We start from the raw sequence: 19,605 nt of genomic DNA, 5'->3' as shown, positions 1-19,605 counted from the left end.
TCATTTATGAAATAAGCTCATGAAATGGAAAATCTACCCATGCTAACCACTTCTTTGATTGGCCCAAAGTAAACAGTCTTCTCTAAATGTGTGAATGATGCCAAAAACAGTAGCCATGCCTCAAACTCTCTGTAGTAATTAGGGGTGTGCAAAACAAAACAAAAGCTGGAAATACACCCAGAAATTGCTGCTTTGTTTCATTAAAGCAGCTTCTGGAATGGTGAACCAAATCTGGGAGGCGTGTTCCCTCAACTTTTCCCCTCTGGCCAGGTAAATGGGAGCTTGGGGGTGGAGGGTGGCAGCGGAGGATCCATTGCCCCCAGCAGGGGACTGGCAACCCTAGTTGGGTACAAGTGATCTGTTCAATCAAACTTGATAAAAGTCCTGGAAGACTTCAATCAGAGGCTGCAGTTCTAAAAACACCTTCTTGGGGGTAAGCACAATTGAATAACATAGGATTTACACCGGAATAAACCTGTTTAGGATTGCTTTCCAATCCCCATCCAGCATCTGCCAAAACATTATTTAAAAACAAATTTTCCATTCAAGATTAAGTCAAGCCCCCTGTGAGCCATTTGTCTACTTTGCCCTTTCAAAAACAAAACAATCCTACTTGCCCACAGCAAAAGGAAAACTTATGGAAAAAATAGTTCTGTTTAGGCAGGGGGGCGGTCACATCATCATGCTACCTGCCTGCCTTGATTGATGGAGATTATCAGTAATTAATACAAGACACCCCGTTTTGCAGCAGAATGCTGTGTGACAAAAATAAGGATTTGCCCCTCATTGTGGGAACAAAACAGCAAAGCATAAGGAAACATGGCACCAACAGGCAACTGCAGGATGCAAAGGTAATAATTTATTGTCACTATAGAAAAAAGAAAAAAGTGAATATAAAGCAGGATTGCTTTTAATTCTGCTAGCGCCCCATTACCTTTTTGCATCCAATTTACTGCCGTATTGTGCACCCAACCACACTCACCTTCTTTAGGGTCATTGTTGTTGTTGTTGGTGGTGGTAGTGGTGGTGGTGGTGGTGGTGGTGGTGTGTGTGTGTGTGTGGTGTGTGTGGTGTGTGTGTAACTGAGGGGAAAATCAATGGATCAACAGTTTAGAGGAAGGACTGCGTTCTATATGATTTTGGTGCCATTCAGTGCAAACACAGTTATTCCAAAGAACCTAGCAGCCCTCTTTGCAACAAATGGGGCCAAAATTCCTTTGAAGACATTAGCCAGTGCTAGACTTGCTTATCTCCAGTAAGATTGCTGTCCCATATACCTTCTGACCATGAACTCCAGAACTGTCAGCCTTTTGTCTGTCTCATCTAAGAATACTGCTGATATTTCACAGTGCTTCAAATGACCTACCAAGTGCACAATGTGTGCTTTACATGGTTATAAGGCAATTTCAAACCATGATGCTGCCCCTACAGAGAATAGAATGTAATTTTTCTAAACCCAGTACATGACCTTTTTCGCATCTTAATCGTATTTCACTCATCTGACCAAGGACACAAAGCAGTCAAAGATAAACTCCTTTAAATTCCATTAATTTCATTGGAAACAAGTTAAGCATGTACTAAACTCTCCTATGGAAATAAACAAGACTTAAATGTGCTTAACTTTGTCTGCATTGTGCCCTGGATCCTTCAAACACCTTCCTGTAACTGACTGGACTGTTAATTTTCTTCCGCTTGTATTTAAACGGGCTCCACAGAGGCATAAAACTGTTTCTAATGGGACTCCCTGAGTAGGATTCTGAGTAGACCTGCTTAGGTTTTCTCTCTTAGAAGCCCACTAATATTAGAAACATTACTTTGTGCTTCTTAGTATAGCTTTTTTATAAACAAGTAGAAGGGCTTGTCATTACAATATATGAGTTCATTGTATCCATGGATATTGTATCAATATATTATTCTTAACATTGTATATCTTTGAAGAAATCCTTTGGCATGTTCAGATCCTTCAGAGAAAATCAGTGATTCATAAATTCTAAATGGCATAAAGCTCTTCTTTGGCTTAATGATATGTTCACTATAATTTGCAATAAGCATTAATGAACTTTTTTATTTTTCTTCATTTTGCTTCCAAATAGAAACAGGCTATTTTGCAGTATTTGAAACAGAAGCATATTTCTGAAAGCTCTGAGCCTTGTCTTCAGATCTTCAGATCTTAACTTAGTTTGATGGTCCTCAAAGAGGATAGCAATAGTTTCATATACGTTTGAAAAGCAAAGACTTTAGGACAACGAAGGGCATGATTATAGCCTATAAATACCTTCCTAGTAAGAAAATGAATGATGGGAAGCGGAACATTTTTGTCACTGGGGAAAGTTATGACTTCCATTTTCAAGAAACCCTAGGTGAAGTTCTATCATCTGCATTATCAAAGAAGTCATCATGGAGGATAATAAGGTCACCTTTTGATTTTAGTCATTACAATATCCAAGAATAGCAGTTGCATTTCAAGTTTTTTAAAGGGCACTTTTTCCTTGATGTCCAGTCCATTTTCTTAACATACCACTGGGGAAAATTATGAATCTCCATTAAGGCATCAGTTGACATCATGATTATTATACTAATGATAAGTTTATTTTCCACCAATATATGTGTTCTGAACTACAATAACAGATCTTTCAACGTCATGAAGCATATTGTTATATAACAGTTGCTGCTGCCTAGTTGTTGGGGTTTTTTTGGCAACTTAACAGCATGCAGGTCAGTTGTGGTGTGGACTAGAAATATACAAGAGGGCTTTTGGTAATAGTGGATGTTACCTGTGTAGTATTCCAGGAAGTAATATTAATCTATAAAGTCTGTATGGATGCAGTCTTATATTGTGTAGCTGAATAGTTTTAATTCATGGTTTTTTCTTTGATAAACTTCTAGTCTGGGCTAGAAAAATGACTCACATTTTATAAAAAAATAAAAATACATAACAATGTCTTGTGGTACCTTAAAATCTAAAGAGTTTTTTATTCTAGGAACCTTTTTCATATACTGTAGATTCTAGTCTATGACAGCTGATGCTTAAATACAAGCTTGTTAGTTTTTAAGCTGCCACAAGACTTATTTTTATGTACATCTATTTATTTATAAAATTAAGCCATAATAATCTGGTTTATTTTTCCTGCAACAAAATTACTGTCGTCCAAAACTTCCTCTCAGAAGCCACAAAACCTAAAGTTCCCCATTATGTCAAACCAACAGAGCTGATGGTTTAATGTTCTGAAATGAGCACACACCATTTTAAAGCTTGATGTGTAGTGGCAAAACAGGAGAGTTCTAGCATAGGGAAGGGGTATGAAGTAAAATGTTGATGGATGGAATCACTACTTGGGAGAGTTTAAAGCTGAGAAGACTGTACCTGTTGACAAGAAAAACTTGAGAATAGAATAAGGGAACATCCTTGAGAATAAGAGACTATCTGAAGCAAGTGAGGAAGCCAAGTGTGATTTAGAACAACGAGCACAGAAGCACATTACTGATACCTTTAAGCTCCCTAGATTCACAAAAGAATCACAAGAAGACATGCTGAGGACAAGGTCCATTGTTCATGAGCAATAGCTGTGACCATTGCTGCTTACCTCTCTATATACAGCCACTTCAAGATCATTGCAAGTCTTTCCCACTATGTGAGTCTGCAACATTTCCAGGTGTGTCCAGATCTTCCCAGACAAGTTTGCAAAGTTGTGGGGCAGAACAGTGATTTCACAGCTGGGGAGGCTCAAGAACCTGAGTGAAGATGTTGACCATTCCTGTTTTCAGTTATGTCTTTAAGTTATGGCATTTCCCATAATGTAAGAACATAAGAAGACCCATGCAAGATCAGGCCAGTGGTAGCGGTGTGCCTCTCCATTTCAGTTTCAATTCTGGAGTTAACGAGCTCTTTTCATTACTAGTTTGTTCCAGCTAGGCTGGTCCTGACTTGAAACTGATCTATTTGGGTTTTTTCCCCCATTTTGGTTCATTGTGCATGCTCTGGCTGCACATATGCAAACACACACTGTTCTTTTCAGGGGTGAGTGGGTAAATGAGGCTCTGGGGTAGCAGTTTTCATACTTAACCAAAATAGCATCAACCATTAGACCCCCTCTTAGTCTAAAGGATTGATCTACTGAGTTTTAACTCAAACACAACAGTTAATTAATAACATAAGATCTCTCTCCCCTTGGGATCTGATTGGTGCTATTCAGGAAAATAAGCTGCTGCATGGCCCTGAGATGTGAGCCTGCCCAGTGGCGAAGGTAGGAAATGAACTAGTTTTGGTTCATCATTCTGGAAGCTGTTTTAATGATCCAAACCAGTGAGTTCTGTGTGTAATTTAGACTAGTTTCCTGTTTCACACAGCAGCCAACTACTTGCCCTGGAGGGCCAACAAACAACATAGAGGCCAAGATATTCCTCTGATGTTGCCTTGTAACACAAGGTTTCCTACCTCTGTATATGGCTATTTCCTTCAGTCACCCTAGCCAGTAGCCATTAAAATACATCCTCTATGAATCTGTTTAATTCCCTCTTAAAGCCATCTATGCTCATGGCCATCACTATGTCTCCTGCTACTAAATTCCAATATTTAATTACTTACTGACTGAAGAAGAATTTCCATTTTTCTGTCCTGAACCTATTGCCCATCTAGTTCATTGGGTGCCCCCAAGTTCTATCATTATAGGAAAGGAAGAAAAAGCTCCCCCTATTTTCTCCATCCCATGTATAATTTCATAAACTATCACACCCCCCATTGTCATGTTTTCTGAACTGAAAAGTCCTAGACTCTTAGTCTTTCCTGAAGGCACTCCAACCTTGTAATATCTTGGTTGCCCTCTTCTGCACTGTTGTTTCCTACTCTGCAATATCCTTTTTTAGATACAGTGACCAGAACTGTCTACAGCATTTCAAATGAGGCTACACAATAGCTTATATAAGGGATATTACAAGATTGACAGTTTTATTTTCAGTCCTCTCTAATAATCCCCAGCATAGAGTTCACCTTTTTCAACACTGCCACACACACCGACTCAACACTAAGATCAAGCTAACTACTACAACACCATGATCTCTTTCATACTTGGTCTCAGCTAGTTTAAATGCCATCAGCATATATTTAAAATCAAGATTTACAGGGTTTTAAAATTATCTTTAGCTGGAGCAAAACTCCAGTTGGGTTGTGCACCCACAGCCTTACAGATCTGGGCCGCTTTAATTTCTGCCTATTTAGTTCCATATACTCCATGCATAGCTATCTTTTTGCCCTGTTCAGGGACCCTATAAATGTTTAATTCCCCATTTCTATCCATTTCTTGGTGTTACATTTTATGGGATTATGTCATAGTGCTCCTCACCAAATGGTGTAGAATATATATGACTCTGAGAACTGAACAAACTACAGAAATGAACAAACACTTGAACAAATTAAATTGATTTGACTACATAAGAACAAGCCAGTTGTGAAGAATACTTTTCACTTAGTAGGATGCAATGATTCAGATATCCCTGACTCAGATATCCCAGGCTAGACCAATCTTGTCAGATCTTGCAAGCTAAGCAGGGTCAGGCCACATATGAATGTCTCTTGCCTTGAAAACTCTACGAGGCTGCCATAAGTTGCCTGCAACTTGATGGCAAAAAGAAAAATGAAAAATGCAATAAATGCTTTTAAATTAGTGCTGAATGTTATAACTTATAATGCAAATCAATATGAGAAAATGGAAGGAATTGGTATAAAAAATGCTGGTGTCTCATGGGACATAGCTGATTATACTGTCAGAGTTTCCTTTCTATAAGAGTTTCTATAAGAAAGAAACATTTTAGGAGATGTTTCATAGACAGAAAGCCATATAGAGTTCAAACCCAGGCTATTAATCTTCTTCCCTTGGAGTTTCTGATGATTTCTCTCCTGCCTAAGCTGTCAGAGTTATTCAGGATCAGAAGGCAGATGCATATTCTCAGAGCAATCTGAGCAGGTTTACTCAGAAGCCTGCTCAAGTATATCCAATAGAGCTTACTTCTAGAAAAGGGTTCATGGAATTGCACTGTCAGACTACTGCACGGTAAAGATTATGTATAGGTTTTATATAGGCCCTAGATCCCATACATGTATTTTAACCCGATGGATTTTATGGATGCCCATGGAGATGTCAATGTATCATTCAGCACTTTTCATCTTCATATGAACAAAAAAAATTTGATGCTATTTGTATGTTAATATTTTATAATGCTCCCTATTTTCATGCTAATCCACTTCTCCATCCAGAGTCAATGCAACATTCCTGTTGGTTTGGATTATGTTAGTCAAATCGATAGAAATGCATTGTTTTACTTACTCTAATACTTTTCGTTCTGTAGCTCTACCAATATCAGGGAAGAAAAATAGCTAGCAGGCATCTAGCTTGACTGCATGTAAGACCCATCTCTCTTACAAACATCAGATTCCGCAAAGTCTATTTAGGATTATTATGTTTCTTGTACTGTGGGATATGATAATATTTCTGACTGTAAACTGGATTATTGTGGACATTTCAATCTAATACCAGAAACTGTATATTGTTTTCAAGATGCAAAGGCCAGAGTCCCTTTTCCACTGTTAATATATGAATAATTCATTGTCCCTGTATCAGTCTTTAATTGTTCTGTAGCATTTCCCCTACAGCCAGCAAGTTGTTCATTTTATTATTTATTAATTTAATAATTAATTATACATTAGCTACAGTAATTCAGTTACTGACTGCAGCCATTTAATCACACCACACAGGCACTGGAAGTCTCATATTTGTTGCAAAATGTAGTTTAGAGAAACAAATCAAAATGTCTCCTCCTAAGCATGAATAGAATTTGGTATATAATATTTATTTGTTTAAACAAATCGGTTATAAAATATGATACAAAAAGTGAAACACGTCTTAAAATACTGATTATAAATTGCATTAAAATCTGTGCAATACCTAAAGAGTTTATTAAAAGGATAACCCTCTCTTGAGCCATATTTACCACTTAACATTTACTGTGTGTTTTGATACAAATTCAGTTCTAACTTTATCAGCCATGAGAACTATAATTCAATTACAGGTTGTGGTCATTTGCAATGCAATCCTAAACAGAGGTATGACTTCTAAGTCCATTTGAAGTCAATGGCCTTATAAGGCGCTTAAGATTGCACTGTAAAACACCATACTACCCAGTCGGAAAAGGAAAGTACCAGATTCCTTTCTGAGATGGGAGAAACATTTGCAAATCATTTGCTAAGGTCCTACTGCAGGCGCCCCGTATTCAAAACTGAGGTGGATGACTACTATGGGGATAGCTTTCTCAGATGTGGTGACCAGATTGTGGAATTGGTCTTCCTAGGCACATTAGTCAGGCACATACTGTACTGAAATTCTGACAACTGTCAAAGCCTTGGGTATATGCCTAGGCTTTCATGACTGTCAGCAAGTTGTGGCCATTGTGAGCAATATTTGAGTTGATTGTTTTGAGAGTTTTTTGCTGCAGATTTCTCATTTTAGATGGATGTTTTTATACTTACTTTTAAAAAAATGTCTGTAAACTTTCTTGAATTCCTGAAATGTTGGCTTTCACAGAACAACGTACCCTAAGGTTATGCCCTGTTGGTTATTCCAGGTCATAAACAGTCTATCTTTGTGAGCTCTGGTAATAGAATCCATCTTTTAGGCTTCTAGAGGTCAAGAATAAATTATATGCAAATATGATAGCCACAGGTTTCTAGGGTTCCGATATCAAATTTGTTATCGCACACTTACCTGCTTTCTGAAGCCTTCATGATAAGCCCAGATTGTAGTTGGAATTGTTTCTCCTTGTAGTGCCTTCTTTGACTTAGACACCATCCTCCAGTGAGAGCCCATACCTTCTGCTGTAAAGCAGCTTGCCAGAGGAAGTGCATAGGCCTCTGAACCTCCCTAGATTTTGAAAATTCTGTAAGCAGGCAGCTTTTGTTGTTAATTATTTTGTGGTTTGTTTTAATTTGTGAGCTCTTCATTGTGAATATTTTCACATTTTTTTAGTTTGTAAACTGCTTTGAGCACTATGATAAAGTAGTATAAGTATTTTAAAATGAATAAATAAGACATATCCTTTTCAGGGTGCCTACAATTCATGAATTACATGTATTATTTTCCTGGCTGCTCAGCTGTGGCTTGTAAAATGTTTTGCTGAAAGTAAAAGGCAGCTGAAGGTTGCTGAGACACAATCAAGGGAAGTGGATCCCAATAGTCTTGTTTATTTATTTATTTATTTATTTATTCAATTTATATACCGCCCATCCCAGGGGCTCTGGGCGGTGAACAGTTAAAATTGATCAAAACAAAAACTAAAATCAATATACAAATAATAAAACAAATTGTTGGAAGAGATTGTAAAGAGGTAACAAAGACATAGGTGGGGCTGTTCCCTTACCACTGTCAAGGTGTGCTGAGTTGCTATCAGAACTCATTGTGCCATGATGGCTGGGATATGTACTGTGCATCCACAGCAACGCAGCACTTTTGCATGGTGTGGAGGTGGTTGCCACCATGCCTCCACTTCTGTCTGGTGATCACCTATCCTCTCTTTTCTGCCCCACATTGTGCTGTAAATTGGGGCTACTTATCCCTGGGAGAGAGAGGTGTGATGTCCTCCTTATCCCCCCGCCCCTGCCAGCCCAGCAGATACCACTGACAAGCTGAGTCTTCCCCCTAGCAGCAGCTCATGTTCAGCCAGGCCAGCCTCTTTGTCCCTCCCCAGCAGTGCAGCCAGGCCAGAACAGGTGGAGTGTGGCTGACCAGAGTGCAGTACCCAGCTTTGTTGGTGAGAAGTGTAGCAGTGCCTTCTTTCCTCCAGCAGCCTGTTCCTCCCTTCATTGGGGAAGTAGCAGGGGAGGGGATGGAACCTTTTCCAGGCCACTTTAGCGTCCCAATCTGCCCTGGCAAAGAAAGGTAAGCAGAAAAATAAATACATGACTTACAGTGTAAAAATATTTTTAAGAAACTAAAAGATAGTCTCAAAGCTACAGAAGTACCACACTAAAAGAAGCTCAAATGGAAAGAAGTGTGGGCAGAATTGATGAGGGGCTGCAATATCACCTACGGCTCCCCTAGAAGAAAGAATGCAGAAAATATGGCAGAATTACTTAGCTGAAATATATAAGATTTTGCAGTTGGAAGCTTCATGATTTCTTCATTAGGACATGGAATTCTTCATCACTGAAAGATGAGTGTTAAGTCTATATCCTCATGACTGTCCACAAAGTGGTGAATTTTAAAACTGACACAGGGGCACAAGTTAATCCAATATCTTTAAAAATTTACAGAAAATTGCAAGTTGAACTGCTTCAGAAGTCACGTGCCAGATTAGTAATATAATCTGGGAAAAGAGGACCAGTGTTCAGTCAATCTAATATCAATTGCAAATATAAAGACTAGCCAGTATAGCTGGTCTTCCAGTGAGTAGATCTTGATGCACAGGCCGGCCTTGTTCTGGTGCCATGATTAATTTCTGCTTGCTGAAAAGGGTTAATTTAATAGAAAGGGCCTAGAGCAATAAAATACTGATTTTATTTTAATCGTATTTATTTATTTGTATTTTTATAGTCCTTTTTCACTGAGGGCCAAGCTACAAGTGACGAATGACAAGGTTGGACACTTGTCAGCTTCCCTCAAGTTTTGATGGGAAATGTAGGCATCCTGGTCTTGCAGCTTGGCTCTCCGACTACTGTCCAATGGACTTTTCAACTGTCACTTGTCCAACATTCCGCCAAGCTGCCTATATTTCCCATCAAAACTTGAGGGAAGCTGACAAGTGTCCAACCTGTGTCATTCATCACTTGTAGTTTGGCCCTGAGATTCAAGGCAGATTACACAGTGTGAGTCATTACAGTAAATCCTAAAGATATTTCATTAATCAATGTAATAGGGTATATAAATGCAATTTTGCAAAGCTTTAAGACTAGCAGGAATCTAATACAAAGTTGTAGAAATGCTAAACAGAGCATAAGCAATTCTAAGACTGACATTAAACAACATATAAACTATAGAGCAAGATTATACTTACAGCAACAACCAGTACATAGAGGTAAAGTCTATAGTCCTTATCCCTTTCCTAATACATCTCTTTGAGACCACTTCCTTACAGTACAGCCCTCCTCTTTGAGTAAAAAACCCTCTTGAATAATTCAGTTTTGTATCATTTGTGGAAATCCAGGACAGTGGGAGCTTTCTGACCCTCTTCAGGTAGGCCATTCCATAAGGTGGGAGCCACCACAGAGAAAGCATGTGTACAGGCAGCTGTTGATTTTGCCCATATGCCAGGTGGCACCTGCAAAAGGCCTTATTCAGATGCACAAACTGCTATGGCAGAACATAGTGGAAGAGACAGTCCCATATATATGCTGGACCAAGGCCATGGAGAGATTTATATGTGATAGCCAACACCTTGATTTGAACCCAGTAGTTGCTAAGAAGCCAGTGGAGAGACAGCAAAATGGGAGTAATATTCATGTATCTCCTAGCTCTTAACTACCAGAGCTGCAGCATTCTGCACCAACTGGTGTTTCTGAGTTAACTTAGAGAGGAGACTTATGTACAGTGTTATTAATGATATACAGTGTATGCCTATCGATAGAGATAGAGATATATAGAAATATATATATGTCATTATTGTGTGTGTGTGTGTGTGTGTGTGTGTGTTATTATCCCCACAACAAAACACCCTGTGAGGTGGGTGAGGCTGAGAAAGCTCCTAGAAGCTCTGACTGACCCAAGGTCACCCAGCTGGCTTCAAGTGGAAGAGTGGAGATTCAAACTCAGTTCTCCAGATTAGAGTCCTGCACTCTTAACCACTATACCAAACTGGCTAAGCTAAGAAATATAGCAAGCTAAGAAATCCCCAAACTTTTTCACATGGTTGTGTTATCCCAGCCCATCCTTCTTGCTGAAGAGAGAAGGAAACCCAAACAACTCACTGTAAGTACACCATCTGTTCCACCTACTATACTATAATCAGTTTCTCTCCTACACCATCATTTGGAACAAAGGGGAAATCACACAACACTCATCCGTGACAACCAACAGCTCTGGCCCTTGCTCTAAAGGTTGCTATATGTAAGTCTAAACATTTGATATAACTCAGAGCCAAGCTACAAGTGACGCCTTACACAGGTTGGACACTTGTCAGCTTCCCTCAAGTTTTGATGGGAAATGTCCCGGTTTTACAGCTTGGCTATCCATTACAGCTGCAAGACCAGGATGCCTACATTTCCCATCAAAACTTGAGGGAAGCTGACAAGTGTCCAACCTGTGTCAGGCATCACTTGTAGCTTAGCTCTCAAAGAGCTTCTCTGCATCGGCCAGCCCAGAGTAGCCTTCTCCTGAAAGTACCCCCTCCCCGCCAGTTTGCATGATGCCATATTCTTATTCAGTTCTAGATCTAACAGGAGAGGAATACTTTCCACATGAAGCAGAGTATATGGAGGCCCATTCAGTAAGATTTCAGTGTTAATTAAAGGCTGCTTGTTCCATATTTTGCTATCCTATGGCACCATTGACAAAGTCTGTGGTAGAAAATACTACATCAATTGCCAAGATATCATACAGACATATCCAGTACATCTATTTTGATAGGGTGAGAGAGAGACAGCATATGAGATCTTTCACCAAGACACCTTACAGCTTTGTTTTTGGATCTGTACGCATGCACTTTCCTCTCTCTCTCTGTATCTATATTTAATTTGTAAAGGAAAAAATGGGTTTGAACATACAAACTATGAATAGAAGGCACTCAGAGTCAAAGATTTCTCCACCTCCTGCTTCACTTAATCTCTCTGAAAAGCTGATGCTCACCTCAAAATCGTGGGAGCCCTGTGAACAAAATGACCATGGCATTCACCACTTTCTTCCTCTTGGGTGGATCCTTTTGCATAGAAGAGCAAGGGAATTGCAATATCACAATCCTATCTTGTTCACAAGGCTGCTGTGATTCTGAAGTCTCAGGAGACTGCTGCGAGTGTGTGATCCGGGATTCATTAACTGGCAAAAATGCACATCTGGCATAATCCAGCTATGCCAGATCACTTTGGACAATCCCAGATCAGATTGAGGGAGCCAAACTGTGATGGGCCAGATTATTTGGCCACATGGGTATCATGTAGGAAAAGCAGGCAGCCAGTAGAGCAGCTGGCAAGCAAGCAAGAAGCTGGAGATGCAAAGTAGAGACAAGCTTCACATTGTGCCAGGAGAGCAATGCAAGGTTTGTGGGGGATGCAGCAGCAGCCAGAAAGTGAGTGAGACGTGGCAGGGTACAGGAGGCAGCAGGATGAATGAATGGATTCCCACCCCCCTCCTCTACCCCTAGGAGAGCTCTAAAAAAGCCCTTCAAGCTGCCACCAGCCATCTTTTAAAATTCACAGCTACAATGAACACCACCCCCACACTTCAGTTTGGGGGATTCTCTGGTTTGACTTTGTGTTCTCTCGTTTGACATTGGGGTTCTCTCGTTTGATATAGGCTCCCTTGCTGTAGTTTGGTTCTGTTAGGCTTTGCTGGTTCAGCATGCAGTGGGAGTGGGACTTGCATTTGGGACTGGCTTTTGGCAAAGGGTAGCCATTGCTCAAGATTTCCCTTTGCCTGGAAAGCCTTGGAAATGTTTTCCCTGCAGGAAACAATGGAGAATGGCTGGGGGCACTTTGTTCAGGGTCTCATAGAATTGGACCCTGGGGTCCAGTCTTTCTGAAATTGGGAGGGGGTCCTTAGTGGACAGTCAGGAGTTTGGGAGAGTTTGCTTGAAAAATGTGCCCCAGCCCCCAGGATATTATTCTCCATAAGGAATAATGGCTGGATCAAGGATTCTCTAACTGGAATCTGACCCAGATTTCAGAGATACCCAATCTGGATAAGCCCTTTTTTTTTTTTAGTACACCCCTAGATCCAACCTCATAGTGTGAAAGCTATGCCGACTGCCCTGGGTGCCTTGCTCCTTAACACCTAGGAATGTGTGTAGATGTCAGGTTTAATTACTTGTTTATGAAGAAAAGACACTCTGATCATTCTCAGTAACATTTTTTGTTATTACTGCCCATATTGCAGGAATCAGCCCTAATACTGAAAACAGTTTTTGTGATTGAAAGCTCAGGTACAAATTAAGCCATGCTTCATACAATGGCGAGTAAATTAATTTGCTTCTGCACACAGTTATTTTTAATAGATCTGGAACCTTTTCTCATCCACTACTGAAAAAGATAGGGGGAGCATAGGAATTGTTTTAAATCACAGAGATGCATAGCATAAATATGCTATTTGGCTATAAAAGACATTCTGCATACATTTAAATCCAGTGAAATAGGACTAATTCTAGCACCATGCACTTGAGAATCATAAATAGTAAGCTAGACTCCTACATTGCTCCTTGGAACGATGCTTTTAATAGGGCAAGTTTGTCAGTTTAATATTAAAAAATGCTCTTTTATTCCTTTATTTGCATTTGATTCAGCTGCTGCTCTCAGTACTTTCATTCCTACTCTTCGGAAACTACAAACCCAGAGACTTGTAAGGAGCAGGGAGCCAGCCATTTTCTTTCTTCTGAGAAGTTCATTAAAAGATTTGCTACACAAGAGAAAAGAACAATAATGTGCTGAAATGACTTTGCATGTGTCCTGTACTTAAACACCCAATGGACTGAAACAAGTTCATACTATTGCTTTACATTTTCCCCTCTTCAAAGGCATTGCTAACCAGTATTTGAATAAACAAGAGCTGCAGCCTTGTGGTTCTTCATATTCCATGCTTTTAAACCTAACAAAGGTTTCCCATGAATTCTGAGTGTCTCTTCTTTTTTTTTAACCTTTCTATGAATTATAATAAGCAAAGGGAAAAGGGAAGCAACAGCTTCATCAATAAAACAAGGCACTTCAGTGGCAGGAGTAGATTGCCATCTACTGGGCTGCAGCTAGACACAAGGAAGGCCAAAGAGATTGAGACAGAACCTTTTGTTTCATTTCCAAAGACAAAATGTTGCCTCGCTCTCTTTATTCACTAAAGGTTTGTTCTGAGATATCACTGGAATTCAGAGCAGGTGATAAAGCAAGGCCAAAGCAACCTCAAGTGAAAATGAAGAATTAAAGTCAAATACAGGGAGAATTCTGCTTCTGTTTTATTTTTGTATTTTGGGCTTGTATAATTAGCTTGCATAATAGGAAGAAGATTTTGTGTTTGACCAGCAGTTGTCAGCCTTCCCAAGTATTCATTTCCTTATCTTCTTTGTACAACATGGCAGTGTTGTGAGCTTGGAAGCAGCCATGCCTGAATAATGAAAAACTGAGCTAAAAAACTTGTTGGTAAAGAGTTCTGCTCCATAAATTTATTAAGAATACAATTTTTCTGAGAGTTTTTTTTCAAATGTCCACAAAGTTCTACAGTGACAATATATGTGAACTCCAAGATGTCTACACATTTTAACGAGAAGCTCAGGCTTCTGGTTTGGCTTAAGCACAACAGGGCAAGTGGTGTTTTGCATCTACAACTTACATAGAATGTATGACTGCCAGGACTCCCACTTAGATGGGAGAACTCCTGCAGCAGCCCTACTCATCTTGCTGCCACTTACTGGCACAAGCTGGGGAAAAATGGGGTGAAATGAGGGGCAGGGTTGGTGTTGCACCAGTACCGTAACATCAATTCTGGCACATGAGCCTAGACTTTGGGGGGGGATACTACAGCATTGCCCCAATGCACTGACATCACAGATCATACTGAAGGTGACATCCTGGCATCAGGAAATTGCTGAAAAGGTAAATCCCTTCTCTGCTTCAGTGCCAGTCTTATTATATAAAAGGCAAACTGTCTTGGTGATGACTCACTTTTTATCCCCACACAGGTGCACTCACAAGCCCCTCCACAAGGATAAAAAGTGTGTTATCGGCAACACGGCTTCCCACTACCACAGCAGCCTCCCACTACCACAGCAGCTTCCCACGGCGGCTTCCCACTACCACAGCGGCCTCCTTGGGGCCTCTGGAGACCCAGGAAGGCCCAGCGCAGCAGCAAGAAGCCTCAGTGCGGCAGCCTGGCCCTCCAGAGGCCCAGAAAAGCCCGGCATGGTGGTTGGAAAGCCCAGTGCAGTGGCCCAGCCCTCTGGAGGCAGTTTTCTAGAGCTTGGTTGCTAGTGTATGAATAAAACCAAAAAAATGAGAACACAATACAGTACACATTGAAGGAATATATATGAGGCATGGGGCCTGTTAACACATTCATTCATTCATTCATTCTCCATATTGTCCTGTACTGGAGACCCGTTAGCCACTAGGTGCATTGGCACAAGTCCCCCAGATTCTGTTTTGAAATCAAGACTCCATCTTTATTTGTTTAAAACGTTTATTAGCCTCCTTTCTACCATGCAGGAATTCAAGGCTGCTTACAAGATAAATAAAATAACAATAACACATTCCCCCAACCCCTAATTTAAAAACACAGTTTACAGCTGCAAAATGATCTTTCTGCAGGAGTTAGCTTTCTCATCAATGCCCTTTCCAGGGAGAAAATCTTCAAAGCCTGCTCAGCTCAAATGGTTACCTCCCTGCTCTTGCTTGTCTATCCCTGTGAAAGTCAAGGCCTTCTCTGGCTCTCCTGTAACACTCATACTAACTTGAATTGTACGCAACCATCATGGTTCAAAAAAAAGACATAAGAGTAAACACCACATTATTCTTTGTACAAACTTTTAATCTGTTTTAAATTTTTCTACCTCTTATTCTACAGAGTTCAGTTCAGTTTATTACACTTATATATTGCCCTCCCCACAAGCAGGCTTAGGGCAGTTCACAACAGAAATGAAATGCAAAGTTAAAAATTAAATACAGAGCCAAAGTCATGACTAACATATTAGAAACAACAACAAATAAACTGTCTGGTTAAACAACAAAAATAAAAATAGCTCTTAAAGTCTTACAGTTCAACAAACAAGCGAAATGTAAACGTTCTCAGTCAAATTCCATATGTCAGCTCATTAATCAATAAGACCTGTTTGCCCCAAAGGAACTGCTGAAACAGCAAGACTCTTTGGGGGAAGGAATTCCATAGGGAGGGTGTCATTAAAAAAAAGGTCCTCCTAAGTGTTATCATCAGTCTAGCCTCTGACAAAAGTGCAGAACGCTGCAGCTTGCTTACTCTCGGGAGCTAGGCAGAGCATGCATGTCACTCCCAATCTGCAGCCACTCCATTGGCTTCCCAACAGTTACCTGGCTCAGTTCAAGATCGTCATCATGACTATCACATTCAAAGTCCTTCATGGCCTCAGCCCCACATATCTTTGTGACCACCTCTCTCTCTATGTTTTGCCACAGCAGCTTCATGCATCTGGACGGGGCTTTCTGCAGATACTGGCCTGCACCTGGGCAAAATCAACAGCTGCCCACATATATGCTTTCTCTATAGATCCCACCTTATGGAATGGGCTGCCTGAGGAGATCAGGAAAGCTCTCACTCTCCTGGCTTTCAACAAACTATGCAAAACTGAATTATTCAGAAGGGTTTCCTACCTAGATAACAGCTCAGAGAGATGCTTTGGTAGGGACATGGACTGTATGCTATGCTATTAGGTATTGTCTGCTGATGCAGATATGAGCCTACTAGGGAGTTTCCACATTGCTAAACATGCCATGTAAATTAGTTGTGTTGTTTCAGAAAGATTTCTTCTCTATGCTCAACTTTATGCTTGTTTTCAAATTTTTCTGTTACCATAGCCTATTGTATCTGTTCACTGCATGTCTTGACTGTAGATCATTATTGTACTTTGCTCAGTGAATGCCCTAGCTGTTGATGATATTGTATCAATCTCACTTGCACTGTGTATTACGCCTTGGATCCCACTGAGAAAGGCAAACTATAAACAAACAAATAAAAGAGGCAACATTTGGAGCAGGACTGTTCAGATGATCTCGATGTATAGATGAGAAGATGTATAGATGAGAAGATGATCTCTAAAATAAACAGTCATGTTTATTGACTTGTTTCATTGGCTGTTTTGTTGTTAATATTTTAGTTGTGAGCTGTCACAAGCAGGTCGGTGGCATGCAAATTCTCTGAATAAAAAGACAAACCAAGTCCACTTAGAATTGTAATGGTCAACATCACACTTTGAACTGTACTCAGAAACAAATTGGGAGCCAATATTGATCAGTCCAAACAGGTGTGGCTCAATGCTCTGCACTGAGTACATGCTGCTCCAGCATGCATGCCATCAAGGCATGTCTCATGTGTCATGCTGGACTTTAATATGTCCATCTGTCTGTCAGTCGCTCTAAATTATATTTAGGTGGGAATTGCTCACATGGACAAAAATAAATATTTTGCGTGGATTAGTCAGCATAGAATCTGCCATATGTTAAATATAATAAGCATTAAAGTAGGAGGTAACAGACTACTAGCCTATTAATTGAGAACTTCATATAATAATTTCAAATAATTTTCAAATAAAGCACTGAGAAATGAAACAAGAATACTTTGCATGTAGATTTATGAAGTCTTACCATAGGCTTGTAAAATATAATTCTTCGACAGAGTTGTCCCAAAAGTATACTAGCTATGGAATCATACTGGCAAGGATTGGATAAATAAATGTATTTTCTCTTGAATTCAAAGATATTCAAGATCCACAACCCCACATGAATTGTCCTCCCCAGGCGCTAAGCAGCCAAATGAGCGCTCTGCCCCCAGATTAGGAGCAGACTCCAACATAAGAAAGAGTGGCATCAAGAGAGCAAACCTATGTGTAAATATGACTGGGGGATCCAAAGAAAGATAAAAGTCCATGTGGTCTGTTCAGGGCTAGGACACTCCCCAGTCTGGCGAACTCTAGTAAGCTGATGGCCAGGAGTGTGTGATTTGGCTTGGGAATACCAAATATATACCCAAAAAATAACTATGTGGAGATATTCAGGTATATCTAGATATTTCCAGCATGTTTTGATATATTTGGATAAACTGGTATGTACATTAATAAATTATTCATATGTATTCAGGAATATCCAGGAATCACATTTTAAAGATTGCAGCAGCTTGTTGTCCCATCCCGCCCCCCGCCCCCCACACACACACCTTTTCAGACTTCCCAGGCTTCATAGGCAACAGAAGAAGGGTGAAGGGAGGCAGCATTACTGTGTGTGTATGTCTGTGTCAATGTTGCTTGTTTGCCATATGTCATTGCTAGGTCCTGCTGCTGCCTTGGTATTACTAGCTTGCTAGTTTGGGTGCAGGTATTCTTCAGTTCAACATTGATTCTGGTGGGATTCTCTGGTTTGATGTTGGTTCTCTTGGGCTTACATTAGCAATGTATTCTGCCTGGCATCTTTGAGTAACACTGGTTCTGTTGGACTTGTAACAGAGTTGTATTGTCGAAGGCTTTCACGGCCGGAGAACGATGGTTGTTGTGGGTTTTCCGGGCTGTATTGCCGTGGTCTTGGCATTGTAGTTCCTGACGTTTCGCCAGCAGCTGTGGCTGGCATCTTCAGAGGTGTAGCACCAAAAGACAGAGATCTCTCAGTGTCACAGTGTGGAAAAGATGTTGGCAGGTCATTTGTATCTACTCAGGAGGGGTGGGGTTGAGCTGAGTCATCCTGTAAGAGTTTCCCAGGGTGTGGAATGCTAATGGCGGGAGGCTTCACTGTATCCTGAGGAGGTTCTTTTGCATATGGATTGGTGCTTGATGTGCTAATCTTCTCTGCAGGGCTATTGTCGAGTATAGAGTGTTTTGTTAGCCTGGTGTTTTTCAGAACTGGAAACCATGCTCTGTTCATTCTTAAGGTTTCTTCTTTCCTGTTGAAGTTTTGCTTATGCTTGTGAATTTCAATGGCTTCCCTGTGCAGTCTGACCAAGTAGTTGGAAGTGTTGTCCAGTATTTTGGTGTCCTGGAATAAGATACTGTGCCCTGTTTGAGTTAGGCTATGTTCAGCCACTGCTGATTTTTCAGGTTGTCCAAGTCTGCAGTGTCTTTCATGTTCTTTTATTCTTGTCTGGATGCTACGCTTTGCGGTCCCGATGTAAACTTGTCCACAGCTGCAGGGTATACGGTATACTCCTGCAGAGGTGAGGGGGTCTCTACTGTCTTTTGCTGATCGTAGCATCTGTTGTATTTTTCAGGTGGGTCTGAATACTGCTTGAAGGTTATGCTTTTTCATAAGCTTTCCCATCTGATCAGTAATTCCTTTGATATATGGCAAAAACACTTTTCCTGTAGGAGACTGTTTTTCCTTGGTTGTTTGATTCATCCTGGGTTTGATTGCTCTTCGGATTTCATTTCTGGAGTAGCCATTTGCCTGAAGTGCGTGGTTTAGATGATTAATTTCCTCATTGAGAAAGTGCGGCTCACATATCCGTCTTGCGCGATCCACTAATGTTTTCATTATGCCTCTTTTCTGTCGGGGGTGGTGATTGGAGTTTTTGTGTAAATACTGATCAGTGTGAGTTGGTTTCCTGTAGACCTTGTGACCTAACTGAAAGTTTGCTTTGCGGATGACCAAGGTATCCAGAAATGGGAGTTTTCCCTCGATTTCTTTCTCCATTGTGAATTGTATGTTCTGGTGGATGTTGTTGAGATGATTCAAAAACCCCATCAATTCTTCCTCCCCATGGC

Source organism: Eublepharis macularius, chromosome 2 (assembly GCF_028583425.1).
Source record: "Eublepharis macularius isolate TG4126 chromosome 2, MPM_Emac_v1.0, whole genome shotgun sequence".
In the NCBI taxonomy this organism is placed as follows: Eukaryota; Metazoa; Chordata; class Lepidosauria; order Squamata; family Eublepharidae; genus Eublepharis; species Eublepharis macularius.
The sequence above is the reverse complement of the archived record's forward strand: the minus strand, read 5'-3'. Positions refer to the sequence as shown.